Raw genomic sequence first — 15,087 nt, forward strand, 5'->3', positions numbered from 1 at the left:
TTTTGGACCAAATTTATTGTTATTTTATAGTTTTTTTTTTAGTATCATTACTCTGAATTCGATCATTACAACTTATTGCATTCATCCATTCCATCTTTGCATTTGATTATGTTTATCATCACTGTGTTGCATTAATCACATAACTCTTTTTTTAATCAACTTTTGGTTGTTCATAATTAAGAAGATAATCCTTGTGAGAAATATTGCAACAAAAATAAAAAATTCATCGTGGGAAGGATCGTTCACTCTTATTTATTCTCATTATTCTGGAATATAAATGTTCTTCTCATATGATATATATGTTTGAGGAACATTGTTTTTTTTTTTTTTGAATGGCAGAGGAACATTGTTAATTATTTTTGCTGATTAAAGGACTGGAACTTAGAAAAATTGGTAACGGAAATGGGTATGAACTATTTTTTATTCAATTTTATCCAGGAATAAAGTCAATGGAACGTGTTGTTTTCAAAGCTTGGAGTAACTTCATTGTTAGCTTTAGAGAATGCCAATTGAGGAGCTATGTCTGAAAAACTTGGTGCTTAATCTTTATCAATGAGCTCACGACAAATGATTAGTGCAATTAATATATTTTTTGTTTTGATTAATCTCTAGCAAATTAGCAATATATCTCAAGACAAGATGAAAATTTTTATGAATGAAAACAAAATCTTCAAATCTATTTTGAACTGATTTGTTTTCATGAAATTTAACAAACCATGTGCTTTCCTCTTCCATAATATTTGGATAGTTACAGTGAAATCAGTATCAGAGGCATTTGTTTGTGTATAGAAATATAATATTTTTTAGTAGTGTATAGAATTTTTTTAGTAGTGCACACATAAAAGGTAGCTCATTAGGTTGAAATATCACGTTAGATTAAGCAATCGCATAACTGAAATTGAACATCACATCTGTTAGAAATCTGATTTGGGAAAAAATTTGTAACACTTAAAATAATGAAGAATGGACATTGATCACCAAAGCGTATGTTTCCACGCTAACTTTTTAACATTTTGATAAAATTTATGATTTATTCCATTTAGATTGTATACACCATCTGTTTACTATTATAAGCAAAAATTGACATTTTAGATTCATTCAATAAATGATGTATGTGGTCTTTAATATATATCACATACATCATTTATCGAATGAACCCCAAATGTTAAATTTTACTTCTAATAGTGACTGGAGGATATACCTTCTAACAAAAATTGTTTCGTTATTAATTCATTGTAAACACAATCTCTTTCTCGTATTTTTATCCACGTTATGCGTCAAGCCAGAAGAAGGAAAAGAGAGACAAAAAAGCAAGAGAGAAACTACTCCTGTTTCTGAAAAAACATATTGAATTAAGTTGAAATCATTATTAACTTATCATTAGTTATTTAATGAAAGGAGATATAAACTCATTTGAGTTGGTTTGTTTGTGACTTGTGTTGGTTTAATACCTTAAAGTGTGCTACTTTTAAAATATCAAATTTGAACTTTTTGTTGTATCAATTTTGATGGGTTAGTTTAACTTTTTCTAAGCAAAACTAGAATTAAAGGAGATATATGTATATTCAATATTGCTTTAAAGCTTTTAACAACACTTCAAATTTCATATAGTATAATTATAAAATGGTTACGAGGGTCACCCTATTTATAATAATTTCCTTTTCTCCATATTTTAAATTAAACTAATTTAACTTTTGGCTCCTTTGTCAAAAAAAACTTTTGTCTCCTAAAAAATTGATTTAATTTTTGTATTTATTACCATGCATGTGCACATTGCACGTGGGTGATACTTGTAATTGATAATTTATGATCCATTAAAAAAACGAGTTCAAATTTATGTTACTTAAAAAAAAAGTTAAAAAAAAGCGAAACATATGTTACAATTGATAGATTTTCAAGTGTTTTTTTAAGCGAAACATATGTTACTTAAAAAAAAAGCGACCTTTTATGTGTGCACTTAAATGTTGTGGTCAAATCTTATGATCATGCAAAATTTACTATGATCATGTAAGATTTACTTCAATTTTGATCACTCTCCTAGATTTTTTTAACTCAAAAATGTAATACATTTTAAATGATATATCATCCGAGTTAGTGATGTAAAATGACTAACACTCATGAAATTACAAAAAAATAAAAAAAATCTTAAATTTAAGTTAAAAAATATTATTATTTTAATTGAATTGATGAAATGTAAATAACTAACCCAACTAGATGGTTTTGCATCATTGGATCGTATGTCACTTCATTTAAAATATGTTACATCGTTAGTTTTAAGCCCAAAAATTAAACATGAGGGTGGAATCAAAGTTGAGTTATTTTAAAATGACAGAACCAATTCCATAAATGAATAAAAATATGAGGATTAAAACTGCAATTAAACCTTTTTGTTTTTAATATCCTATTAATACACATCTTTTCTATTATAATTTTGTCATTTATGAAACTACTAAATTATCATATTATTATCTACCAAAAAAAAAATTATCATATTATTTTCTCATCTTGTCACTTTTTTTCATCAATCAAACAAAGTATAAAGAAAGTAGGATCTGCATTGTCATCATTTGTTTCTTTCAAGAATCAAAAATAATTTTTATTTTTCTCAAAGACTAAATTAGGTCTTGTAATTTTTCTCATGGCATAATAATAATAGGAGTTCACTCTAAAAAAATAATGTAAGTGAAATTTGATTACATCGTAGGACTAGTTTTCACAATATATATGACTAACATGATGTGTCTAGTTGGAACCATATAATTTAATTTTGAATAGGGGTTGGAGATATCATTGTTCCTAAAGAATCATTAATAAAATGGATTGACTCGATTGGAGTAAATATTCAGTTGAGTTGAAATTTATTCAAGGAGCTAGGAACCGACTCGACCTAAGGGTGCTAAAGGGAAATTGTTTTTCATCAAGAAAGAAGAAAACAATTCTACAGCACACAGTCCTGAAGGCAAAACCCACATTTCAAACTAAAAATACAAATTTGAAGCTTTCAAAATCCACGACCTGGCTAGAAGTTCAATTATGGAACACTAGCGTCCAGACCGTGCCCGTCTTTTCGTTTTTTCTACTGCGCTAATGTATGTACTCCCTTGTCTCAAAATATAAGTAAAAATTGGTCAACAAAAGTTGATGTTATTGGTCCAAATTGAACCAAATGCATCAACTTTTATTTACCAATTTTTGTTGTATCTTGGAAGGGAGGGAGTGTATACTTTATTTCTTTGTATAAATTAATATATATCATGCACAAATATAATTTAGAAGAGTAGTATATAAACTACTCTACATCTCAGTTTTATTTTTTTAGACAGTATCTTCTATAACTCATTAAACGTTGAGTCAATCACAATGAAACCAATACATGCATATGAATAAATAGGGAATTAACGTTTATCTATAACCTCTAATTGCAAGATGCAATGAATACCAGACAATCACATGCATCAGTTACTCCATCATTTGCTATGTAGAACGTTTGCCTGCATAGAGAAACATAACATTTTAATTCAACAATAGATCATAAACCTATCTAAAAATTATAGTAAATAAAAAAAGTATATAAAAAAATAGGATTGAAAACAAAGCTTATTTGTTGAGCCTACTATCCATTTTTAGAAATCAACCCCATATCATGTCATTGTCTTCCCTCCATAACCCTTGATCTCAAGATGAATATCTCCTTGCACAAACTTGTTGTTGATTCCTTAATGACATATGTGTGAAATTTCCTCAAAAAGACCATAATCAATGACAACAGTTGATGAAGAAAAATTGATGGCCTTAATAGAAGCAAACAGTTGATCAATAAATTCAACAAAGAAATTGTCACCGCACTGAATCCAAATTAAAAGAAAAATAGATGAAGATTTTAAGGAATGCACCAGGGAATATGTGGCAACCGTTAGCGTTGGGTTTGTTTCTTCTTGATTGCCATAGCAATGTTAAATTTGTAAAACATGAAGTTGAATGAATATAATACGTAAAGCCATTGTGTCACTAACATGAAACTTCTTAACTTATGTTTTAGATGTATTAGTAAATCAAAGAGTGAGAGACTCAGGGAACAATACCCTCGGCAATGACTGCGCCAACATTGATACGTTGCATGCACAATTTCTTGTTTTGGCCTTGTATCTCTCTCTATCGCAGCCCAATATCTTGCACAAACAAAATCAACATTGATGAAAAACACAAAAGTTACTGGATCATTTGAGTAGCAACAAAGCAAATTAGTCAAAAATTGTGGTGTTAATATTGTGTATTTTTTTTTCTTTGTTTAGAATACATACAAAATAAAAAAATTAAATAAAGATTAATTAGAAAAGGAATCAACAAATCTTATGAATGCAAAAGTATATTGTAAAAGATGGTAAAAAAGAAAAAATAAGACGAAATGTCTATTTTTGTGTTTAATTTTACCATGAACAAAAGGATTAAAAAATTGTCACAGTTTGAAGCAAAAGACGGTGGTCATAATTTTTTCTTGTCCACCAGCAAAGAAGAATATAACAATTCTAATTGAAATAAATTGATGGCAAAATATATAACATGCATAAAGTAGAAGTAAGAAATTGCAACATGTATAACCATAAGTGTGGTACTTTAACAGGCCAATCAGAGTATGAGAGTGATAGGGTTCTCCTGCGAATTGTCGAGAGAGATGACTCGGTTACAAATTGTGTTTGATTTACGGTAACCGACCTCCTTCTCTCTCATTTATGAAATTTCCATTACCCTCTCTCTTTTTGAATAATCGTGGGTAGTTTACAAAGGAAGTAGCTTATTTTTTGTTTATTTTGCTAACTGTAGATCAGTTTTAAAGGGTAATTTTAGAAATAAAATAAGCTACACCAAAATAATTTTGGAAATAAAATAAGCTACATCATATCCTTATTTATTAATTTTATTAGGTCTGCAGCAACTTAACCTAATAATTTCCCTCTAAAATGCTGCATTAGGTTAGCAGCAATTTAACATAACAAATTCCATTTAAAATGCAGCGCACCAATTTAACCTAACAATTTCTCCTCACTGGTGAGCTTTTCATTCTTATCCAGTTGTGTCATCGTTTATATATATATCTATTGTTTCTGTAGACTTTTTTTTTGATAAGTTGTTGTACACTTATTTAATATGTTTACAAACAGAATACCCTAATTTTCATGCAAACTCGGCTGCCCTAATTTTTACAACAACTAAACCTAGAAAATTCCCTCCAAATGATCCACATTAAATGCTAAGTGCTAACCCTAATTATATACTATTTCCTTCCAACACTTCTTCAATTTGAAATTCAAAAATTTTTGTTAGGAACCATGAATTGCATTAAATTACATCTATTGCTATACCCCTTGGAAAATACAAAGCTCTTCAACCAAACACACATCTTTAAAATAATTAATCCATTGTACAAGATCTCTTCTATTTGGTTGGATATGATATGTATTTGGTTGGAAAAATATAGGCTTAATTGCACTTTTGCCCCCTATATTTTGCCAATTGTGCGATTTTGCACCCCATTGTTTCAAACGAGCGATTTTGCACCCTATATTTTGCCAATTGTGCGATTTTGCACCCCATTGTTTCAAACGAGCAATTTTGCACCCCATAGTTTTCCCCCTTTCTGATTTTGCACCCCAAAAACTCATAAAAATATTCAGTTTTTTCCAAAAAATTGAAAAAATCGAAAAAAAATTAAAAAATCAGAAAATATAATCAGATTTTTTTTTTTAAATTATGGAATTTAATTTTCAAAATACAAAAAAAAGTAAATTTTCAAAATTTTAAAAAAAGGTCAGATTTTTTTTAAAAAATTCTGGAAAAAAATTTAATTTTTAAAAATCTGGATACAAATTTTAAAAAAAGGTCAGATTTTTTTAAAATTTACTTTTTTGTATCCAGATTTTTAAAAGGTCAGATTTTTTTTTCCAAATTTACAAATATACAAAATTTACGTTTTGAAAATTTACAAATTTTAAATTTAATTTTTAAAAATCCAGATTTTTTTGTATTTTGAAAACTAAATTTTAAAAAAATATGACCTTTTTTTAACATTTGTATCCAGATTTTTAAAATTAAATTTTTTTCCAGAATTTTTTTAAAAAAATCAGTCCTTTTCTTAAAATTTGTATCCAGATTTTTAAAGATTAAATTTTTTTCCATAATTTTTTTAAAAAAATCTGACCTTTTTTTAAAATCTGGATATATGATTTTTTTCTGATTTTAAAAACAATTACTATATTTTTTGATTTTTTTCTAATTTTTTTAATTTTTTTGGAAAAAAACTGAATATTTTTATGATTTTTTGGGGTGCAAAATCAGAAAGGGGGAAAACTATGGGGTGCAAAATCGCTCGTTTGAAACAATGGGGTGCAAAATCGCACAATTGGCAAAATATAGGGTGCAAAATCGCTCGTTTGAAACAATGGGGTGCAAAATCGCACAATTGACAAAATATAGGGGGCAAAAGTGCAATTAAGCCAAAAATATATTATTACTTTTAGTAAATATCAAAGTGTAATTATTCTTTTTAGAGTTGTACGTGTAATTTAGAAATTATATTAATTGAAGTGACTTTGTTTTTCATGTTAGTAGAAATTTAAAACAATTATTACAAGTCAATTTTTGATGTTTAACTATAAAAGTAATAAATAAAATTGACCCGTGCAACAACATAGTATTGTATTCTTTTTATCTTTTTCTTTATAATTTAAAAAAAAATGAGAAGATAATGCCCCAATAATATATTGTGATAAAATAAAATAACATTCTTTAATTGATTAGTTTTTCAAAACTAAAATGTAAAATTTGATAAGATTCAAATGTCACTGAATGACATAGTAAGACAAATTTGATCGTAATATTGTATCTCTAATATTCTAATTTACGTTTATTGATCGATCCATGATCTTACGGGATAAAGATTATTCATTGGTCTCTATTATAGTCGACTAGACCCGTGCGTCGCACGGGTCAAAAGTCTAGTACTTTTAAAAGTAGTACTCCCTCCAATGGCACCAATGGCACCTAAGCTAAGTCACTGAAGTATTTCCCCTAAACCTTGGGATGAAGTGAGACTTGACTAGATATTTTTTAGTTTATATGAACAATTTGTTTTTTTTTTTTTTGAAGAGACTAAAATGAATTATATTACCACTTCAAAACAGGCCTTCCTAGCACAAGGTGTGCAAAGGAAGAAACACCTGAAAACAAAAAACAAGGGTATGAAAAATATTTACAAGTCAAAAGCCAAGCCACCAAAAGGCAATCTGAAGAAAGAAAAAACAACTAGCCTATGCCAAGAATAGAGAACGGACTAAGCCACCGGCCATGGTAATTGAGGGGAAGACTGGCATGTTTCCCCTTCAACCACATGAATGTTAGAGACTTAATTTTGTCCACCACCTGTGTTATAGGACAAGTTGTAGCATTGAAAATGCGATTATTTCTCTCTTTCCAAATTTCCCAGACTGTTGCACACCAAATGACCTGTAAGATTGAGCGCCGAGTCTTGGACACTCCACCAATATAGCTGAACTGATAATAGTGACTGTCAGCATCGCAAGGCAACACCGCAGACACACCGAGCCACCTAAGAATATGATACCAAACAGATCCAAACATAGAACAATGTAATAACAGATGAGAAGAAGTTTCCACCTCCCCACAACCTGCTACACACGACCGAGCATCAATATCAATCACTTGACGACGATAAAGGTTATCTTTAGTGGGGAGCCTGTCACGTAACAAACGCCAAACAAATAAAACCACTTTCAAGGGAACATCCTTATGCCATAAAGAATCGATAGGCACACCAGGATCAGCAGGAACATTTGCATTAAAAAATTTATAAGCACTTCGAACTGTGCATTAAAAAATTTCATTCCTATCTTGTTGGCTATATCCTTATTCGTATGGCAATCCCTTTACAATAAACAGGTGCGGAGCACGGGTCAAATATCTAGTATTGATTATTGTAGGAACACATTGTCAACAACCAGAGACAAGTATGAATGGGTTTCTTTTTTTCTTTTTCGGTTGAAAGCATATAAAATAAATGATTGGATGTTAGAAAATAGGTGTTAATTGACTGTTTGATTAATTGTGATGGCGTGCGCGCGCACGCGCACGCACAAACACACATATATATTATTGTTAATTGTTTAATAATTACTAATTATGAATCAATGTCTAATTTTCGACTAGTAATCAAATTTTAAATATTTTTTTTACAATCCAGCTTAATTTTTTGTTTAAATAGCTAAAATGATTTAAAAATATAAATATAATTAGCTAGAAGAAAACTAGGAAGTTGCTAGGACCTTATGGCTTGAGATTTACTTTAAAAATATATAAAAATCATATCCATTTTTATATGCAAAATCATGTGATACTTAGTAACAATCACATGATTTTGCATATAAAAAATGGATATGATTTTTATATATATAATCAACTACATATATTAGGAGGAAGACACATCAACTCCAAATGTATATTAGAAGGAAGACACATCATATACTTTTAAAAGTAGTATATCATAATTATATATAAATTGGCATGTAAAAGAACATGGAAAAGTGGAGGAGTGAAAAGGGCCTGTTGAATGAGAAGAGAATATACCAAAAATGGCTACCAACATAACAAAAATACAATTGTTTCTTAATTTTGAATATGACTTTTCTCAACCAGAATATTTTAATGACTCAATTATAATTGAGGTAAACCAACAAAATTAGTAGAGAAATAATACAAACTATATATAGTAGTACTATATAATCTTGATAAATTGTGGGGACAAGTTTACTCGTTCTCTTAAATTTTGGGTCACTCGCTATCAATATATAATTTATAAACCACTTTGTAAATCATATTATCTTTTTTAATTTTAATAATATTCTGAAAATATACTTAGGTTTTATAACCTTGTTATCTTTTTTCATGACCAGGAAAGAAATTAGAAGAAAGGAAAGGAGAAGGTTAAAATTACTCAATACATACTCTAGAAGGGAAGCTATTTTTGTACTCAAGTGATTGAAAAAAAAAAAATTATTCCAAATTGTAAGTAATAGACAAATTGTTACTATTAAGTGAAAGTTGAGTTTCAAGGTGTGACTTCCTTATCTTTGAGCTTCTTAAAGAATCAATATTAAAGTTCACGTATTTGAGAAAGGTTATAGACGCTATTTTTCCAACAGTCATTCGAACCCTAATTCTCTAATTGCGTGACATCCACGTTAGTTTCACCATTTTATTTAAGATCCATTTCTAAAGTTTGAGACTCACATGGATTTCACTCGATAAGAAAATGAGTGTTAGAAAGAATGTTAAAACAAAATATTCATGGCACTCCTCTCACGTACGGATTTTTCGTGCTCGAAAACAAAGAACAAGATTGAAGACTATTTTTTTTTTTACACAGGGAACCAATCACAAATTGTCGACACTTTGAATAAAAAAAAAGGAAAAAAAACGGTAATGCAATTTTCGATGGGTTGGTAAATTGTGATTGATTATCACTGTAAAATGAATTTTAAAAAATTACATTTTTCCATTATCAACTTATTCTTCCTCCTAATATACATTTGGAGTTGATGTGTCTTCCTCCTAATATATGTAGTTGATTATATATATAAAAATCATATCCATTTTTTATATGCAAAATCATGTGATTGTTACTAAGTATCACATGATTTTGCATATAAAAAATGGATATGATTTTTATATATTTTTAAAGTAAATCTCAAGCCACAAGGTCCTAGCAACTTCGTAGTTTTCTTCTAGCTAATTATATTTATATTTTTAAATCATTTTAGCAATTTAAACAAAAAATTAAGCTGGATTGTAAAAAAAATAGCTAAAATTTGATTACTAGTCGAAAATTAGACATTGATTCATAATTAGTAATTATTAAACAATTAACAATAGTATATGTGTGCTTGTGCGCGCGCGTGTGCGCGCACACCATCACAATTAATCAAACAGTCAATTAACACCTATTTTCTAACATCCAATCGTTTATTTTATATGCTTTCAACCGAAAAAGAAAAAAAGAAACCCATTCATACGTCTCTGATGGTTGACAATGTGTTCCTACAATAATCAATACTAGATATTTGACCCGTGCTCCGCACAGGTTTATTGTAAAGGGATTGACATACGAATAAGGATATAGCCAACATGATATGAATGAAATTGGTGCGATGCATTTTTTTTAGTATTAAATAAGTGTACAAAAAAAAAAGGCAAGAGGATAGGAATGAAATTGGTGCGATGCATTTTTTTTTAGATGAAATTTGTTAGGTTAAATTACTGCTAACCTAATACAGCAAATGAGCAGGAAAATATTAGGTTAAATTGCTGCAGACCTAACAAAATTAATAAATAAGGATATAGCCAACAGGATATGAATAAAATTGGTGCGATGCATTTTTTTAGATATAGCAAAGGGGATATGAATAAATAAGGAGTATTATTATTAAAATTCACTTGGAATAAGGTCAACATTTTGGCCCTTTGCGGATGATATGCTGCAACAATTCTTATTAGGTACAAGACGATAAATCTCAGACACATATTCAAAAATTTCTCTTGGTTTCAAAATTGAAGGGTAGAATAATGCATGCATTTTTTTTAAGGAAATTTCTCTTGGTTTCAAAATTGAAGGGTAAAATAATGCAGCATTTTTTTTAAGGAAAGTCTGAAGATTACAAGCTAAAATTGATTAAAAAGAAGGAGATAATTTAGCCAACTCAAAATATCATGCCATTAATCATATTATTTAATTTCATCTTCTATTTAACAATATAATTATAACTAGTATAGTGACCCGTGCCAAGCACGGGAAATAAAAAACTTTTAGGATCAAATGTATAGATTTTATATTATGTTATAGTATTAAAGTTATAAGTGTGGTTATAATTTAAATTTGACATGGGAAAAAAATATCATCTTAGCATATGTAATATTTTTGCAAAAATACGTCAACGTACTGTATATTATTATTTGTTGACATAATGTATTTTATTAATCATAAAAACTAAAAAATTTATATTTTTTTATATAATAGTCAGTGTCAGATGTATACATCTAGTCTGTGAATGCAAACGTTAAATTTTTTACGGGTGTGTATAAGTATAGTTTGGGCTACAGAAACGCCGATTGTTATTTTTTTTTATTTTTTACAAAATCAATGGTCTAAAGTAAATATTGTATTTTAGGGTAACAACGATGTAAAAAAAAAAACGTTCCGCGTATTGTTATACCTGAAAAGTGCATCAATTAAAAGTCAATGGCAGGAGGATCTGCTTATATAGAAATTGCATGTCTTGTAATGACCAATACGCCTTACAAAGAAATAAAAAAAAATGACTTCCAAACAATACGCAACTTTTGTTTTCTAAATTATAGCAACAACAATTGTAAAACATAACCAATGATCATACTTTTTGAAAAACTTCACGATACACAACATTTGTGGTCTCCTTGCAAACATTATTATCTTCATCCAAGATGAGCAGCTTCAAACCTTTTCTAGAAGTAACTCGAGAGACAGCGACATAGAGTTGTCCATGCGTGAACACAGACTTAAGAAGATTAACTCCCACTCGAGATAAAGATTGACCCTGACTTTTATTTATTGTCATTGCAAAACAAAGCGTCAATGGAAATTGTTTGCGCCTGAATTTGAAGGGTAGTCCTGGATCACTCGAAATAAGATTCATCCTCGAAATGAATACCCTGGTAGCTACCCTTTTTCCTGTAATTACGGTAGCAACTATCATGCTCTTCCCTAGATGTGTAACTGTCAGCCTCGTACCATTACACAGTCCATTGGCATGATCGATGTTTCTCATCAGCATAACTGGACATCCACCCTTAGTTTCAACCGGTGATTTGGAATTCTAGAGCTCTTAGTACCATTAAGAAATTCTGTTGTGAACCACTCGCTTTGGACATCAGAATTTTCACCCGATCGACAAACAAAATCAGAGCTTAAATACCTTTTCTCTTCATCTGGAATCAGTGACATCATATATTCGTTAACATGCTCAGCTGAATCAAGCGTTGGTGCGAGTATTCCCTTTCTTGGAAAAATAGCGGGTCACCAAGGTTATCATTCAAATCGGGATACATAAAGTCTATAAGTGACATCAACGGATTTGTTGTGTCTGATATGAGCAAATCTTCAGGAATTTCTACCTGCATTTCACCATTCTCATCCGAAGTGTCGTTGACGTCTCTAATTACCAAAATTAACAATTTCTTCCTGCTCTGCAGGTACCGAAGATGCACCTAATCTCATATTAACAGTAAGCCTCAACAAATTACAATAAGCCCATATCTTTGATGAATTGATTGAGGCATCAACAATATCCTGCCTCATTCCTTTTCGAACAACAGGCAATATCTGCTTGAAATCACCACCTAAAACTACTGTCAATCCACCAAAATGTCTAAACTCGTTTAAGGGATCATTCTTGGACATGGGATCATTCTTGGACATGATATCATGCATTGATCGGTCAACTGCCTCAAAGCACCATCGGTGCATCATTGGAGCCTCATCCTAAATTATCAACTTTGCAGCATGCACCAGGTCTGCCCTAGGACTATCATTTTCCATCGTAAGCGATGATGCCTCATTAATCTCAATAGGGACTGTTAGTGTCGAGTGCACGGTTCTTCCACCTGGTAATAGAAGAGTCGCTATAGTGCTGGATGCAACATTCAATACAATTAACCCCTTCGATCTAACAGCAGCCGATAATGTTTTCCATATAAAGGTTCTTCTAGTACCACCGTAACCATATAAGAAAAAGAAACCACCGTCGTCAGAATCAACGGACTCCATGATTTTGTCATGCACACATCTTTGTTCATCAGTTAGCATCAGTAACATATCAGCGTGTGTCTTTTCCAGTTCATCTTTGTTGTAATTTAGCTCATCAACGATAAGCTTATTTGTGAAAGTTGGCATGTCTGTTGCGTTTGGCCTGGGCATAGATTTGAAATCAGTAAGCGACTGTCTGTTTTCCTGAAGCAGCATTTCAATTTCAATCAAACACAGGTTCTTCACGTCATCGTCACTGATATGCAGATCTTCATATTAAATGTAAAGTCACGAAATTAATATTAACACCCTTGCATGCATATGTGTGCACGTTGAAGAGAAAGAAAAAATATTAGCTTTATATGAGAATCCTTTATATTTAAACATATCAGCCTAAAAAATGTGGAAAATGCTGAATGGTATCGTAGAGTTAGTAACTCTTAGTTTGTTCTTTACTATATCCTAAAAAAGTACCTCTTAACTACTTAAACTACTCTAATCAACCTTTACTATATCCTTGAAGACACACCCCTCGAAAACAACAATGTCATCAAGGTTGGAATGTGCTAAATTTCTTAATGTATAATAGTCTTCAAATGTATCACCCTTATCCCTATTTTTTGTTAGTGAAGTACTGTTTTTCTTCACATCTTCAACAATAACATGAGTAGTTTCTCTCCACTTCCTTTGCATAAGCTTTTCATTTTGAGAAAAAGAGAGATAGAACCATTTGAAATAAATTATTTGTCTAAGAAACTTTTATAAAAATAATTGCCTCGTCCATGTCATTTGCACCCTGATGCTAAACTCGTCATCACAGAATTCCAAGCAATTTTGGCTTGTGTTGCTTCAAAAACAACAACAAAGGAGTACGCAAAGAAAAGTGCGGTGGAGACAACACTAACAAAGCGTATCTCAGTGGAGACATGTTTTTACTTTGAATTTTAATGTTACCTCTTAATGCATTTTAAGTGCAGCTTTTCCTTTTAAAGTTGCATAGTGACACGCCGTTTGTTCTAATTCTCATCAATGACAATTACAACATGTTCTAGCGTTAAAAAGAAAAACATATCATTATGTCTTGAAACATGCCTATTTTCATTTCTGTCTTTGTCATAAAAACTAAAAATGATAGTAAGAGAATATAAGCAATGCAACGGAAATTAACGGACTTATTTTATTTACTTTTACTCGAACAATTTACATATTTATTTAAGTTTAACTATATATATATATTTTTTAAATTGAATATTAATCTACACAAAGTTAGTGAATATTTAAGTTATTTGATATATAAATCAGTATAAATTTAAAGTAACTTTAGTATAAATTGTAAAGTTTTTTTTACAAAAAATATAACTCGTAATTTTGTGTAATTTTTGTAAAAATATTATATAGTTTTATTAAGATATTTGCTTTTACAAATATAAAGTATATGTAGTTTACAACTATATTTTATTTTAAATTAGTATCTTTATCCTAACTAATAAATTGTTTCAAGGGGTTGAATAGTTCAAATGGTTTGAGTTAAGGAATAAGAAGTTTGAGATACTGTGGTCAAACTGAAACGAAAGAGTAAAGATTAATCTAACAACTACAAATTTGTGGGCTACAATCCAATCTCATATCCTCTTTACATTCACAATATCTTTTTTTCATTCTTATCCTCAATAATGCCTACACCATTTCTCGATCTAACTATTCCAGTTTAACAATGCTTAAATACTGAACTATCTAATTCTTTCACCTTTTCACCCACCCACTTAGTTTCTTGTTGGCACTTAAAATTAATCTTCTTCCTAGTCATAACGTCAATGATTTCCATATATGTTCAAGTAAGGGTGCCTTTATTCCATGTTCAAAAACAGATCATACTCTCATGAACTAACTTCTTTACCCACACTTGTTCACAAAGGTGGGGGACCCTTCATTATTTTTTACTTCATTCAGGCATCGATGTATCCACCTTTGCTCATTTAACATTGTACTTGAGCTATACAACACGTTTCTTCTAGGCACTGACCTAATGTTCACACTATTATATACTTGGTCCATGCCATAGAGATTCAAAGTGTTTCAATTAAATTCAAGTGTTCAAGTTTTAAACAGTAGAATCTAGTCCAAGTCTTGAAATTTTTATAACATTTAATTAAAGAGTTTTTCTATCATGTGCAAATTTACACATGTTAAGAAGTTTAAAGTAGTATCGTTGATTTGGAACTTGTGTATTTTCTAGTAAT

Source organism: Medicago sativa, chromosome 5, assembly GCF_051527215.1.
Source record: "Medicago sativa cultivar Bolivia chromosome 5, Bolivia_mono, whole genome shotgun sequence".
Taxonomy (NCBI): Eukaryota; Viridiplantae; Streptophyta; class Magnoliopsida; order Fabales; family Fabaceae; genus Medicago; species Medicago sativa.